The sequence below is a fragment of the Dermacentor albipictus genome, chromosome 3, assembly GCF_038994185.2.
Source record: "Dermacentor albipictus isolate Rhodes 1998 colony chromosome 3, USDA_Dalb.pri_finalv2, whole genome shotgun sequence".
Classification (NCBI taxonomy): Eukaryota; Metazoa; Arthropoda; class Arachnida; order Ixodida; family Ixodidae; genus Dermacentor; species Dermacentor albipictus.
This window is the reverse complement of record NC_091823.1, coordinates 37,676,600-37,692,461: the sequence shown is the minus strand read 5'-3', so window position 1 is coordinate 37,692,461 and position 15,862 is coordinate 37,676,600. Positions and strand designations below refer to the sequence as shown.

At 47.9% G+C, this 15,862-nt stretch overlaps 1 long non-coding RNA gene across 1 annotated transcript in view; it reads right to left on the bottom strand.

Moving 5' to 3' along the window:
• Positions 1 to 15,862, bottom strand: part of LOC139057837 (uncharacterized) — a 50,388-nt gene that overhangs the window by 20,090 nt on the left and 14,436 nt on the right. The window contains exons 2-3 of the long non-coding RNA XR_011513034.1: positions 6,616 to 6,704; positions 3,079 to 3,521 (exon numbers count right to left, since the gene is read on the bottom strand). This is a non-coding gene — a long non-coding RNA (uncharacterized lncRNA). The remainder of the gene's footprint in view (positions 1 to 3,078; positions 3,522 to 6,615; positions 6,705 to 15,862) is intronic.

Sequence of the window (15,862 nt, the reverse complement as noted above, 5' to 3'; positions counted from 1 at the left end):
GCAATAGTTTGTAAAAATTAAAATAAAGGATAAGCCGTGATGAAACGATGTGAAACTTGAGCAGCAGGTGATTAAATGCGACGTTCGAAGGAGCTGCGTCAAAAATAACAATTGCCATGCGAACATGGGAACTGTGCCGAGCCCCGATAGTATTTATAAAGTTGTGACACGCTTTGGTTTGACAGTAGCTTTGGGGCCTCATCGAACCTCAATGCTCCTCCAAAGGCTTCACGTACGCCAACTCTCTTAAATAAACTCCCTTAAAAGCTTCCTTTTTACCATAACGTGGCTGCGTGAGTCTCTTTAGATTGCTGTTTGTGAAAATTTCAATTAATTTCTAGAGATCTAAAGCACGTGTGACTAAACGTCAACCTCATTTTTTGTAATCTACGCTGTCAACCTCACTGGCGTTCTTGGTGGCAAATACGTGGCTAACGACGCATACAAAACGCACGCATACCTCTAACCACCAACTAGCAGCCAACACGAAGCTGTGAAGTCGACCGTATTTGTGAATTAGGGTTTGTTCAGGAATCGTAGTCACTCACACGCACGCGCTGCTTGTCGCAGCAGTGCTGTTCGTTAACAGGAAACAAAAAGAAAAAGAAAGCAAACGAAAACAACAGAAACCAAAACTACGGTCTTCGTTAGACATGACGTCAAGGCCGCTATCTTTCAATGCGAATTTGTAACTCCATGTTCGGCAGTTGCAGAGAAATACAATAGCATCATAAATATTAGCGTGGCAGAGCTGCGGTTGATTCCCGCATTATTGTGTCACAAATAATTTGGTAGTGGCGGTAGAAGTGCGAAATCTTGAAAAAGATTCAGCGTTTTTGCTGAAGCTCCTCGGACGGTTTTGTAATAATACGCGGGGCGGCATGTTGATGCCACGCAGCTGGTGAGGAAAGTGCTGCTGTCCAGCAGAAACATGGCCATGGCCATTTCCAGGCACCTCACCTGTGTGATGAGGAAGTCCTCGGTGGCCCACAAGCTAATACTGAAGGTAAAGGGGTCGTGCGGGAACCATTGGTGATTATTGTCAATGTAATCGAATTGCCGAACTTTTCTAGGGATCCATTAGCTCGATTAAAGAAATGATACACTTGAAAGCGAATATTTGTTGCAGTGAGTATAGTTAGGTAGCGTTTGTTGTTTCGCTGTGTAACTCCTTAGATAACAAAGTCGTTAACCAACGCATTTGTAGCCGTAATATAGGTGGCTACACCTGTAAGCCGCTCCGTCATATGTGTCGTGGTTGGCGGTATGTTGTCGAGGGTGCTTGCTTGACGAGCGCGTTATAAACACATTTGGTTATCTCCAATGGTGCGAGCGCTGGCGCGAAAGGTGGCAGCAGTCTTCCTCTCTCGAGAGAGAGAGAGAGAGAGAGAGAGAGGAAAGGGGAAAGGCAGGGAGGTTAACCAGAGAAAAAAAAGTCCGGCTGGCTACCCTACGCTGGGGAGAGAGGGGAGGGGGAGGTAAAGTGGTAAAGGTAAAAGGTAAAGTCTCGAGCATCCGCCAGAGTGAAGGCGGTTGGGAAAAAGGTTCCTTCACTACCAGTAAGGTCTCTATAAGATAAACTTTACACCAGCGGGTGTAAACCTTCACACGCTTCAAGGCTCTCGCGCGAACACACGTGCGTCTCAAATGGGTATAACCATAGAGACAGATAGTATAACGGCGCTCGTCGATGGTCGCTCCACGCAACTCGGTTGCGCAAGAGCGCGCGCCCGCTTCATCTGCGCCTTTGCAGCTTTGTATGGACGGTGAGAGTGCCGGCGACCGGACACCGATCACCACGAAGACAGGCAAAGAGCCAAATAATGCTATCCGCTTTGACACCGCCGTTTGTAGCTTGAAGTTTTTTCTGTCCGTTCCACTCAAACCATAGATGCGCACACAGCACTGCACATCAGGAACCGGGTGGGTGTCTGTGCACACAACGCTCATTCCCGTGGCGGAAAACAGAACGCTGCTCTGGCTACGCTGCATAACCGATTGTTACTGTGCGTCCACTTGGCTTCGTCTTTTAAAGCGAACCTATCTTTGGGAGCTCCCGCTGTGCCTCTCTTGCTTACCGTGGCTGCCGCCTGCTACTGCTGCTGCTCGTGCGTTCTCGCCGAATATGGGAATGGCGGTGCCATCTAGGAGCGATGGCTCACAAACCGGCCTACGCATGCGGATCTTTGGCCACTGGTGGAGAGGGCGAGGGGGCCGCGACGAGGAGAGCTGCTATGAGACGGGAGAGAGGGCACAAGAGGAGGTGGCCTTACATTGCGCATGTGTTGCGCGCCACCTGGCAACCGCGTGGACGTTCGCATGTGCGCCTTCACGGGGAGGTCGGCCACGCTAAACAAATGGCCCAGCAAACCAGCTAGCCTACTTAAACCCTTATAACGCTGGTTGAGTTGAAAGGTTCATTGCATTGCAGAGCTCGTCGTTCGAGGCATCCTTGAGCCAGATCAGGAGGTGCACGTCAACACTGCCTCGTAAGGTTTGCTGTATATAAATTCCAACAGCGCACGTTGAATCTGCTGCATATGTTTCTTTTTTTTTTTTGCAACCAAACGCACTGCGCGTCTGTCGCGTCTTTGGGGACAATAGATGACAGTTCAGCGACGTCCTTGTTTGCCTCCCCCCCCCCATATTCTCATGTCTTCACTTCAGTTTAATAAACTTGTGTTATCTATGAATCAACTAGTTCAGTTGAATACTATCCAAACTGTGAAACGAATGATGTCAACCTGACGTCGTTCTTTCTCTTTTTCACCCAAATGCACTACGCATCTATCGTGTCTTTGAGGACAATAGTTAATGGTTCAGCGACGTCCTTGTCTGTCTGTCTCCCTTTGTCCCGTGTTTTTAGTTTAGCTGGTCAAACTCGTCTTAGCTATGGACCAACTGTAGCTCAGTTGGACATTACCCAAACATCGAAATGCACGATGTCAACCTGACGTTACCCACGATGCGGTTACGCCGCGAACTTTAGCAATAGCTAAGTTTCATTGTTCTGTCTTCCTGTAATAATGAATCTCTTTGCGCAAAGTTTTTAGCGAGTGACCTACTTGCATAACTCACCTGGATTGTAATGTTTTCCCCATGGTGTCCCTTTAATGTTGCAACTCACTAATCAATTGTCGGGACGAGGAGGATTCGTGTATGATGCCAGACAGGTTGACATTCCGAGACTTCCAGAAAGGCGTCTCGGAATCGGCCTTGGCTCCATATGCGCCCTTGAAACCACCAGTTGTTTACGCAATATCGCCGGCAAAACTTGGCGCGGTCGACCGCGTGGTATTGAGTAAGGAGTTATGTAGGAAGGAGAGTCCTTTGTGCTGGCTCGAAGAAATATTGCTCGTCGTAGAAGCTCCAACACAGCCACTACGGCGTGGGTGTGGTTTGCGTTCCACAGCTCCCACTCTGTTCACTTCGTTCTCTTGGGCAGTGCTGTGGCGCTTATTTGGGGAAAGGGAGAGAGTCAGGCTTCTCCTTTCAGTTTTCTGCCGCTGCATATCACCATCCTAGGCGAGAACGAAAATAAAATAGACAACAATGAGCAAATATTCAACTTCTCCGGGAGCGGTCTCAATCTCTGAGAGGACTTCGCAAAGCAAATACTTTCCCCTCAAGTCAATATTCCGCGGGCTTATCACTACATCACTGACTACACGAGTGTAATCTTTATACAAGTTTGTTGGCGCACAAGGTACGGTGAATGGAGAGTCACATGCCTGATGTTGTCGCGAACATCTGAAACGAACAATAGGTGTCCTTGACCAAATATGTTGAACAAGAAAGAATTGTTCACTGGCACAAGCTAACAGCAAGGAAACGGAAACTTTCCGGAAATTGGTTTGAAGGTAGCACAAATATTTGTGCTCACTGGGCTTACTCGCTTTGCTTTTGTTTTTGTTTTTTCAGTTTGTCGTGTGTCTCTTCTTCGGGCTCATTGCTTCTCGAGAGTGTAGACTCAGGCAGCTTTGCCGCCTCGAGGTATAGCATCCTAAAGTTTATGTTGACTAGTTGTCTGCTCCCAATTTTGCGTACAACGTTATGCCTGAAGTTGAGAGGATGTTCCACATCTGCCACCATGGCCGTAAGTGGGCACTGGATAGCATTCCCACGGCTATGCCTATGGTACACACACAAGTATCCAAGGTAGGGGAATAGCCGCGGCTGTAGCTTAGCTGAGGGAGCATCGCACGCATAACGCAGAGGGTGTGGGTTTGGCTGCCGCCGGCGGCGAGCGGTTTCCCATTTTCGTTTACATTTTGCTTAATATTTGGATATTTGAACTTACAGTTAATTACCCCTAAGCTTTTCTTAGCCTCATTGTCTCTTGAGCTTATACGGTTCTTAATAAGAACGAAAATTAGATCTCAGTTTTCACTGATTATTTTTTTTTGTCACGTGTTTCCGTGCGTCCTCTCGCTGTTTGCATTGAGGTCCTCACAAAAATCATTTCTAATCAAACGTTCCTACAAGGGCTCCTTCACGCTCATGCTGAGTGGCTATTGAGTATTAGCGAGGGTACTCGTTAGAGGAAAAGAATTCTTGTGGCAAAGACGTAAGTAGCCGGGGTCTTCAAAATATTTTCAGTCGTACGCGTATTATACAAGCCGGCAGCAGCGCTTATAGAACGGTCGTCTCCAGGCTTTTGATTTAAATTGGCTCACGCAGAAGAAAGACTGTTCAATCGCATCTAATAAGGCAGCTAATCTAGAATAATAAATTTTCTCCGCATTGACAATGCCCGTATTCGACTCTTACTTAAGGACGCGATCTCATTGTAGAACGCTGGGCGTCTCTTTAGCAGAGTGCACCCGAGATTAAATCCGGTACCTTAATTGCGAACAGCCTCCCAGCTTAGGAACGTGCTTGCAATATTACGTTTCATATACGCGGTTATCTATTTCTAGGTCTCTTTCATTTTTACCAGCGAGCACGTGCTGGCGTGATATCAAAGTATACGTGGGTAGAAATGACGTCTTGCCATTGATATTAAGGTTTAATCAAGCTCTTTATTTCAGCAACATCGCTATTTCGGTGCGTGCTCAATTAGAATTTCATTTCGCTCAAACTGAAGGCTTATACATGGTGTCCCTGCTAACGTTAACCAAGCTCTTAAGATCAAACGTAGGATATACGAGGACGTAACCAATGGTATCCTGTTAGCAGTGACGTGCCGCACCAGGATTATTTCCTTCATAATGAAACGTATATATATGCCTCCCGGCTGCAAAAGGAGCCATCCTGGCACCCTACGGCGACGACGAAACAATGGGTTCATAATAAGGCTTGAACCTGTCTACATTTCACGTCCCCGGCGACGGTGGTCACTTGGGGGCATTAGTTGCTCGACGATGTAGTTGACGGGCGAGGTTTGGGCAATGACGGGAGAAGGACCATCAAATTTTCGAAGTGGTTCGGAAGAGAGGCCACGACTCGTAGGTGACACCTAGAGCCAATGTACGAGGGAATCAGGCGGGAAAGTAGGAGCAGGTCGGCGGTCGTCCCGTCGAAGCTTCTGGCTTGATTTGCCTGCGGTAGGGAGCGAGCGGGCGAGCTGCGGACATTCCTGGGCATGCTTAGTGGTTGTGAAGACCGGTAAACACCGATGGAAACGTCGCCCGCGTAGACTCTGTGCCTTCGAGTTCTTCACGGCCCCTCTTTCACGCACCCGTCGACTGTAACCTTACTCCGACGAAGCACGACGTGATTCTCTTTCTTTGTCATCGATTCAGATCTTCATTTGATTACCATGCATAGTACTTCTTTGGACGACAGCTATCTCCCACCACCATCGGCACTGGCTCTCATGCTCCCCTGCGGCACTAACCTTACCGGGTTTCGGTGAGAGAGAGAGGATTTATTGACGAGCAGGTGACCGACATTCTCACTTGTGGCGTTATTCAGCCATCAAGTAGTTCATGGGCATCCTCAGTCGTTCTTGTTAAAAAGAAAGATGGTTCCATCCGATTTGGTGTCGATCATCGTCGTTTGAGTAAAATGACGTTAGAGGATGTCTATCCGTGCACAGACGACGTATTTGACTGCTGACAATAGAGCCGAGTTTCTTCCTTAGATCTTCACTTTGGAGACTATTAGGTGCCCATGGCCGATGCTAATCGCTGTAACGCCAAATTTTTCACACCGGACGGCTTGTATCAATTTAATGTCATGCTTTCTTTGTTTGTTTCTTTATTTTTTATTAGAACACGAAACATACAGTCAAATATTTTGTCAGCCCGCCAAAGCAATGATGCTATTGATCGGGGCTGGGCAGTGCTCTGGTCCGGATGACAGTGTTGTGCTCTAAGAGCAGAGGAAACAATAAAAAGAGAAAAAAAATAAAAAAGCGCAATAGCAAAATTAAGTTTCTTGTATGTGCCACAAACAGTAACCTATATTCCGCGAAAGCATCGATGCTTTTATGCGGACCACTGTGTATTTGCCTTCAACAAGGCTGTTGTGTGTCTGTTGCTGACTGACAATAATACCCTCATGGACCCAAAACACAACTTTCAAGCTTACACACCACGCTCTAAAGTCAGCTTGTCTCGCGAACAGAATTCGCTACGAGAAACACACGGGCCGAAAAAAAAACTTCCTCACCTTTCCGAGGCCTAGAGCAGCAGCGAGAGCGTCAGGAGCGTGGTTGCCATGGCAACGTTGACGTTTGGGGTAACAGCCCCAGTGGTTCTCTGCGAAAAACAGCACGTGACTTATCGCCACACTATCTCAAATACGTCCATGTTGGCCGGGGCCTCTCCTATGATTTCCTTCCTCCATGATATAAATACTATTTTTGCTTCTTATAGCTCATTGCCAAGAACGCTTTTACTGCGTTAACAGCTGCGACGAAAAGCCTAGGTGCAAAAAATCAGCAACGATGATCGTCAATGTGAGCGAATAACTCAACGCTTCTAGAGGGCTATTGGCTTTGTTGAAATAAGGATGTGCTTGACGGTCGTCTTTGTTGCAGGTTGTGTTTGATGTTTCACAACAGCATATGTCCAATGGTATAGTGCAGGTGGCCGATTGATCATATATTCATTGTCTCTCGCCGTGCCTGCAGCTATTGTGGAAGTCGGTTTCCATCCTCCTCTTCCACAACCGCCGCAGGGAGTACCAACCACCACCAACCTTTGACCACCGCAAAAGCTGCCGTAAGAGCGAAAGAAGTCATTCGCTTGAACCATGTATGGTTTAAGTACGCGGTCCATGTACACAGATTGCTTGAATATGTAAGAGCTATGTAGCAACACAAATTTTCCTACATGCAAAAGACGGCAGGCACACAACTACCAAACTGGGCAATCATATCATACGCATTATTCCCTTGAACCTTGTGAAACAGTCGCTGTTGAAGCGATGCTTTGTTGGAATCCCGATATTGCGGTCCACTCTCAAATAACATTTGAGGGATGTTGCGCGGGCGACTATACAGTGTTCGTACGTGCGTATAGCCGCGCGAACGCTCGTTTGACGCTTATCTATCAGCTACGTGGGAAGCAACATGGCCTTATTTTACAAAACTGTGATTGCATTAAGTTCGAGTTTGTGTTTGACTTTCAGTTCAAGTCAGCTTTACTGTCCCTTTTCTTCTTACATATTCACTTTCACATTCAGTAAGCACGCATAAAAAGTCGATGAGGAAAAACGAAAAATCAAGGAACGGAAAACGGCAGTGCTTGTTTGTAACTGACTTGGTTCATGTTACTATTATCTTGTGCGAACGAGCAACAACTTTTGCATAGTATCATGCTGCAACAGATAAAAACAAAAAACTCAGTAAGGCATATAGACTTGTCACGCAGTGTAGCAAAATTAGGTTAAACTTCTCGACAAGAAGTACGTAAAGAGCAAACGAAAAAGTGGTTTTACCACCAGGGAAATGGAGTTGAACGCTTATGTTCAAATGAAATTGCATAACTTATTTTTATGAGCAAATCAGCGGAGCGCTTGCACAATCTGTTTGCGCGGAAACTGCATTATGCACATGTGAAGTAGAGCATGGTATCAAAGTGACAACATGCGACAGCTCACCATGGAAAATTGTACATTACCTAAGCAGTGGGCACAAACTTAACGTGCAGGAGTATAGCAACGTCGGGTAAAATAAGACAGATATTTTCAAAATGATACGGATATCTTGTTTAACAATAGCGATAATTTTGATAATTCCAATCAAAATGTTCCTTGCTTCCTTGCCTTCTTTGCCAGCAAGAATTGGGGCGCTGCAATTAGCACAAGTATTAACTAAAATTATATTTAAGAGCACGAACATGTCTCATTTCACCTCGACCCCTGGGCAAATGGTGAGAGATAGAGTGGGAAAATAAGACATACTCCCCAACCAGAATATAATAATAATAATAATAATAATAATAATAATAATAATAATAATAACCTAGTAATGATAACACCTTGCATACCAGGCACTGAAAGTGCCCTTTGGTGCGAGTTTTATGGCAGGCAGGCACACTTTTTTTTCACATACTTGTGCACTGAGTGGGTGCTTTTGCCTTGCTTTCCTTTAGCCTCCTTCTAGTTGTACTTTTCTGGTTCAGCGAGGCTCCAAACCTTTCCGCAGGCCTTCCCAACAAATTGGCCTTGTAGGTGGATTAGGTGAGAACTGTGCTCACATGTGCATCCCTTGCTTTACCTTTTTATTATTGCTGGCGATAGAGAAGTTTACCGAAAGCTTTTATCACAGTCAATAAGCTCAACGGCTTTTCCCGAACGCCGCTGCGGCTTACAAAAAAATTGAAGAGCCATTCCTATCTGTGAAGGGTGATGACCAGCGAAGCTGCAGCACATCGCACAGAATCAGACAAGAGTAAATGTATTTATTTTCATCATTTCAAAATGACAGTGACGATAGCTTTGTGGTTACTGTGATAAACGCTGACTGGTTCGTTTAAAACCCTAGAGAGAATCTTGGTCAAAGTTACATCTATACACGAACGCAGTTCAGCAGTTGAGTGACTTGGATGCACGTGGCACTTCAAACCAAACTTTTGCTCAAACTAAGTGAAGCATTTCTTGTCTGGCTTTGAAATGTACACATTGAAGTCTATAACGATGATCACCGTGGTAGTGTCATCACGGCTGACACATGCGAAGTACGTGGTCATGAACTTTTCGATATCACACTTGGGTGTGCGTGAAGATATATGCACAGTGGATATCACAATTCAGTCTTTAGTTTGTACGGCACAGACATATATACCCACAATCGTTGGTATTGTCATTTTGCGAGTCAAGAGGACAATTGCACATACATTTTGTAGCCATGCAGCTTAGGGTGCTATGAGCCATTGCATATTTTGCTTGCTTACGGGGGTATTAGCCATTGCTTGCTTGGATATGATCCATTGATGAAGACAGTTTTCGGCATGCTGTTCTCTATGTTGTATGCGGGATTAGAAAGAATATAAGCACTGTTAACTTCACTTTGCTGAGTGCTTCTAGCCTCTGCCTTACGGGGCTACGAGCCATTGCATTTTTTGCTTGCTTACGGGGGTATGGGACATTGACGATAGTTTTGGTTGACGCACACGGAAAGTACGTGAAACGCCAGCCACATACAGCTTAGCTGTAAAAACTTTTGTCGCAATTCGAATAAATCGGTTCCACTGATGGACGGTTTCACGTGTTCGTTGCATGCCATTTTCAGCGAAAGCAACGCTGGACATATTTTTCTCGTACGCCCATACCGCCCTAGAGAAAAAGAGAGCAATGGTGTAGAGCAGTCACAAGCAATGAGCTCCACAAAATGATAATACGAAAATTACTGCTCAAGACCTCCTTGGCGTGTTTTGCCCCTGTAGTAGAGTATTACTCGAATAATATTAGCATAGTGAGTGTTAAAACACACTGAACAAGAACTCCGTGAAAGTGAAACTAGGCAATGGAAGAAGTAAAACGAGCACTCTCGCTTATCGAGAACGCTGTTTGGTTCTGCGGTGTACTCTTTCTGAGAATTAGTTCAGCTGATTTGTAGTTCTTTTTTTCTATGAGAAAGGGGGAGGGGGTGCCTTACCACATAAGCATTCAGTCCCGTTTTTTTTTTTTTTCAATCTCTCTACCACCCGTCGCCCAATCACACAGTTCTTTAGCAAAGCAAAGTTTTATGTAGAGGCGCCTGCAGGCAAAATGTCACACCACTTAGATTGCGCAGTTAAAAGATAACGTGCGGTGTAAATGATGCGTTTTGTCCCGCGTCTCATTTTGCCCCGCCGCCCTGCCCTTTACTGATTCAAGAACAGAATTCGACAAGGCAACTTTCTGAAGCGTTTCAGCGTTCTTGCTTCGTGATTTTCACTTTCAATACTTCTGTTTAACTTCGTCTCCTGAAGTTTGTGCCTTATTACTCTTCGCTGACGCTATAGTTTTTTATATTGTAACGATGTTAGTAAAACAAGGATATTTATTAAAGGCGAACTTGTGCCCACAAGTAAAGTCACTGAGGTCGTGCAGAAATCCGCGGCACTCGCGTTCTCAAGCTGGGCTCGAACCGTCTTCCTCTTCTCCTCGCGTGACACCTCGTGCGCGTGGCGCGTGCGAGCCGGGTCCAACTGGCTGCCCGTGCCACGAAGATCGCTGCCTGTTGTTGCTGAACAACGCCACTGTACCGCGTGCACAGCGCCCAATGCAAAGGGCGCGCAACTTGAATGTCACCAAGTTTGTCGTGGCATTATCCCCCTCCTTACCGCATCGGCCCGATGTGTGAGAGGAAGTAGGGGTTCCTGTGGGCGCTCACTTTTTTGTTGTTGTTGCTGTTGTTCATGACCTCTCCTGGTAGGGTTTCATGCGGACAACATGTACAACTTCCGTGGGGTTGCGCCGTCTTGGGCTCTCGTGTCCAGCGGATTTCACTTCGTAAGTGACGTCGCTTATACGACGAAGTATTTCGTAAGGGCCGAAGTATCTGCACAGAAGCTTTTCAGACAGTCCACGGTGTCGCACTGGGGTCCATACCCACACCTTGTCACCGGGCTGGTAATGAGCTTCACGACGGCGTTGGTTGTACCGGCTGGAGTCGATGCGTTGTTGGCGGCGTATTCGGTACCTTGCCAGCTGTCGTGCCTCCTCGGCTCGTTGCAAGAAATCATCCAGGTCAGATGAGTTATGGGTTTCTTCATCTAACGGCAACATAGCATCCAAAGTTGTGGATACTGCTCGGCCGAATACAAGTTCAAACGGGGTGACTCGTGTTGTTTCCTGAACGGCCGTATTATATGCGAAGGTGATGTATGGCAAAATTTCGTCCCACAGCCTATGTTCAACGTCGACATACATCGAAAGCATGTCGGTCAGTGTTCTGTTAAGGCGTTCAGTTAAACCGTTTGTCTGAGGGTGGTACGCCGTAGTTTTCCTATGATCAGTATGTGTCATTCGCAACAAACATTTCATTAGGTCCGCAGTAAAGGCCGTTCCACGATCGGTGATAACAACTGTGGGAGCGCCATGTCTGAGCACGATATTGTGGACAAAGAATTTCGCGACTTCGCCAGCCGTTGCATTGTACAGGGAATCAGTTTCTGCGTAACGGGTCAGATAGTCCGTGGCCACAACTATCCACTTTTTGCCTAAAGATGATGTTGGGAAGGGTCCAAGGAGGTCCATACCAACTTGTTGGAATGGGGCTTTTGGTGGCTCTATTGGCTGGAGGAGGCCGGCCGGTTTTACGGATGGAGTCTTGCGCCTTTGACACTCGCGACAAGTCTTGACGTAGTGCTGCACTGATGCTAATAACTTGGGCCAGTAGTATTTCAGACGAATCCTGGCGACTGTACGGCTCACGCCCATGTGTCCAGACGTCGGCTCATCGTGACAGGCATGCAAAATTTCTTCTCGCATAGATGTGGGTACGACAAGTAAAAACTTTGTCTCGCTGTTCTCGAAGTTTCTCTTGTAGAGTACACTTCCTCGCAGACAGAACGAGGATAGCCCCCTAGAGAAAATACGCGGCAGTTGAACGTCGAGTCCCTCCAGGCGCTGTATAAGTGGAATCAATTCCGGGTCATCTCGTTGCTGTTGAGCAATTTGTGACGCGTCAACAATGCCAAGGAACGGGAAATCCTCTTCTTCTGGCACAGTTGTCTCGACGGGTGCGCGTGACAAGCAGTCGGCATCGCTGTGTTTCCTCCCGGATCGGTATACGACAGTAATGTCATACTCTTGAAGCCTGAGGCTCCATCTTGCTAGTCGTCCGGATGGATCCTTGAGATTCGCCAGCCAGCAAAGCGAATGGTGATCGCTGACTGCTCGGAATGGTCTACCATAGAGGTAGGGCCGAAATTTACATATTGCCCAAATGACTGCAAGGCACTCTTTCTCGGTTGCGGAGTAGTTGGCCTCTGCTTTCGAGAGCTTACGGCTGGCATAAGCAATTACTTTCTCCTGGCCGTTATTCCACTGCACTAGTATGGCACCGAGGCCGACGTTACTCGCATCGGTATGAACTTCAGTGTCGGCTGTCTCATCAAAATGGGCAAGGATTGGAGAAGCTTGCAGGCGTTTCCTTAACTCGTCAAAGGCGTCTTGTTGTTCGCTTGTCCACATGAAAGGTTGACCTTCTCTTGTCAGTATTGTAAGGGGCTCAGCAATGTTTGAAAAGTTTTCCACAAATCTTCTGTAGTATGCGCATAAACCCAAGAAACGTCGCACTGACTTTTTGTCTGTGGGTGTCGGGAACCTCGCAACAGCTGCTGTCTTTTCGGGATCTGGCCGAACGCCTTCAGCACTGATGACGTGCCCGAGAAACCGAAGTTCATCGAAGCCGAATTGACATTTTTCCGGCTTAATTGTCAAGTCTGCTGCGCGAATAGCTTCTAACACTAGTCGCAGGCGCTCTAGATGTTGGTCAAATGTGGTGGAAAATACGACCACATCATCCAAATACACTAAGCATGACTGCCATTTCAATCCTGCAAGCACAGAGTCCATCATTCGCTGGAAAGTTGCCGGTGCGGAACAGAGGCCGAATGGAAGTGCTTTAAATTCGTAGAGGCCATCAGGGGTTACGAATGCTGTCTTTTCACGGTCCCGTTCATCCACCTCTATTTGCCAATATCCACTCTTGAGATCCAGGGAGGAGAAAAACTTTGCACATCGGAGCCGATCTAACGTATCGTCGATACGCGGAAGGGGGTACACATCCCGCTTGGTTACGCTGTTCAGTTTACGGTAGTCGACGCAGAATCGAAGCGTGTTATCTTTTTTCTTAACCAGCACTACCGGAGACGCCCATGGACTGCTGGAAGGCTGAATAACGTCATCTGAAAGCATCTCCTCTACTTGCTTCTTGATGATCTCCCTTTCTTTTGGTGACACTCGATACGGGTGCTGGCATACCGGTCTTGTGGCGTCCTCTGTTATGATTCTGTGCTTCGTAACAGACGTGCGCCGTACCTTCGAGGACGTGGAGAAGCAGTCAGAAAAATCCTTTATCAGGGCATATATCTGTTTCTTTTGGGCTTCAGGGAGTCTCGGGTTCACGGTAATTGATCTGTCGACACTGCAGGTTCCTGGTAGGGCAGTTGACGTAGTTAGGCTGCATAATTCGGTCGCTTCACAGAACTCGTGGAAATAGGCAATAGCTGTTCCTTGTGCGATGTGTTGGAATTCATTACCGAAATTTGTAAGTGCGACATTTGCACGGCCATCGCTTAACTGAACAAGGCCCCGAGCCACACAAATGCCTTTGTTAAAAAGGAGCTCTATGTTTCCATCTGCTATGCCTTCGCGGTCAGAAAATCTTTCATTCTCCACAAGAACCATTATACTGCAGCGTGGCGGCACAGTTACGTCATCGTCAACGACGCGCAGTGCAGCGAGACGTCGCTCCTCCGATTCTTCCACAGGTATAGCTTGTTTTGTCGAGAAAGATACACTGGCCCTACGTAGGTTAATTATGGCGCCGTTAGCTTGTAGAAAATCCATTCCCAATATAAGTTCCCGTGAACATTCTGGCAGTACAATAAAGTCAGAAACGTATGTGAAGCCTTTGATCGTAAGTCTTGCGGTGCATCGGCCAAGGGGCGTAATAAGATGGCCGCCTGCCGTGCGTATCTGCGGGCCAGTCCACTTCGTCACAACTTTTTTAAGGTGCTTCGCCATCTTGAAGCTTACTACTGAATAATCAGCGCCGGTGTCGACTAAGGCATTCAGCTCGCATCCGTCTATTATCAACCGCAAATCTGACGTAATCGTTTCGTTCCTGCACCTGTAGACTGGAATTATCTCGTCACCGCACTGGAATCGCGTTGGAGGATCTTCGAAACTCTGGTTATCAGCGGCCTCACCTCCACAGGTCGCTTGCTTCAGTTTTCCTGGTGCGGGCTTGGTGAACGACGCCTAGGCAATCTTGGAGACGCGCGTGGGCTAGGCGATCGGTAGCGCATGGGCGACGGTGCCCGTGGTTGATGTTGGCGAGGAGTAACGGGGCTTTGGCGCGTCGACAAGTATTCTTCGATCTCCGCTGGCCGTTCACCGTTTCGGGGGCATGGTGCGCTTAAGGGAAAACCCCTTAACCCAACTTGACGGTACGGGCAGAACCTATACAGGTGACCCGCTTCTCCGCAGTGGAAACACAGAGGCCTGCGCTCGTGGTCACGCCAGACGTCACTTTTGCGGGGCCTTTGTTCCTCGAAACGAGGTGCACTGCGTGCTAAAGGCTGATAGGCAGCCGGTGGTTCCAGTAGACGAGGTGCACTGCGTACTGTCGACGGGTAGGGAACGGTCGTCGCAACTGATCCACTGCTGTGTACCGCGGGTTGCCTGAGTACGTCGGCGTACGTTGGGGTGCGCCGCGTCGGCTGTGGCTCACGCTCTGGATCCCGTATGACGTTCCTGAGTTCGTCCCGGACAACGTCGACGATAGATAGCGCAGCTGGAGCCTGAGGTATCTGCAACTTGTTGAGCTCTTCCCTGATCACTGACCGGACAAGCTCCCGCAGGGCTTCCAGGTCGTTTGGCAGGCCTCCAGGGAAGACATGGACAGGTGCGCAGCTTGCCTCACGGTTGTATTGCCGAGCCCGCTGTTCCAGTGTCTTTTCGATGGTCGTTGCTTCACATCTGAACTCGGCGACCGTGCGCGGTGGGTTGCGGACGAGAACTGCGAAGAGTTCCTGCTTTACTCCACGCATGAGATGGCGCAGCTTCTTATCTTCATTCATGGTGGGATCAGCACGCTTGAACAGGCGGGACATGTCCTCGATGTACATCGCCACGTTCTCGTTTGTGAGCTGGCTTCTGGCTTGAAGTGCGATTTCCGCCTTTTCTTTACGATCCGTGCTCGCGTACGTTGCTAGCAGTTGTCGGCGAAATTCCTCCCAAGAGGTCAAAGAGGGTTCGTGGTTTTCATACCACGTTTTTGCGAAGTCTTCCAACGCGAAATATACGTTACGGAGCTTTTGTCTTTCATTCCATTCATTAAAGCTCGCCACTCTCTCGAACAGTTCCAACCAATCTTCCACGTCTTCGAACGAGTCACCATGGAATGTTGGCGGCTTGCGAGGTTGGCTTACGACTAGCTGTGCCGGTGTTACCTGGGTAGTCATGGTGGCGGCGTCCGTTGTGGGAGTTTCTCTTGGCAAGAAGAGAAGAGGGCCGAATTCGGGCGAGTCACCTCGAAGACGGCGGCTGGTCCGCTGGTGTACAGGTGTCAGTTCCACGGGATGGACTCGCGGGTTGTCGGGGCTACGCTGACTTTCGTTCGTGGGGCTTCGACTCATACCCCGCACCTCCACCAGAAATGTAACGATGTTAGTAAAACAAGGATATTTATTAAAGGCGAACTTGTGCCCACAAGTAAAGTCACTGAGGTCGTGCAGAAATCCGCGGCACTCGC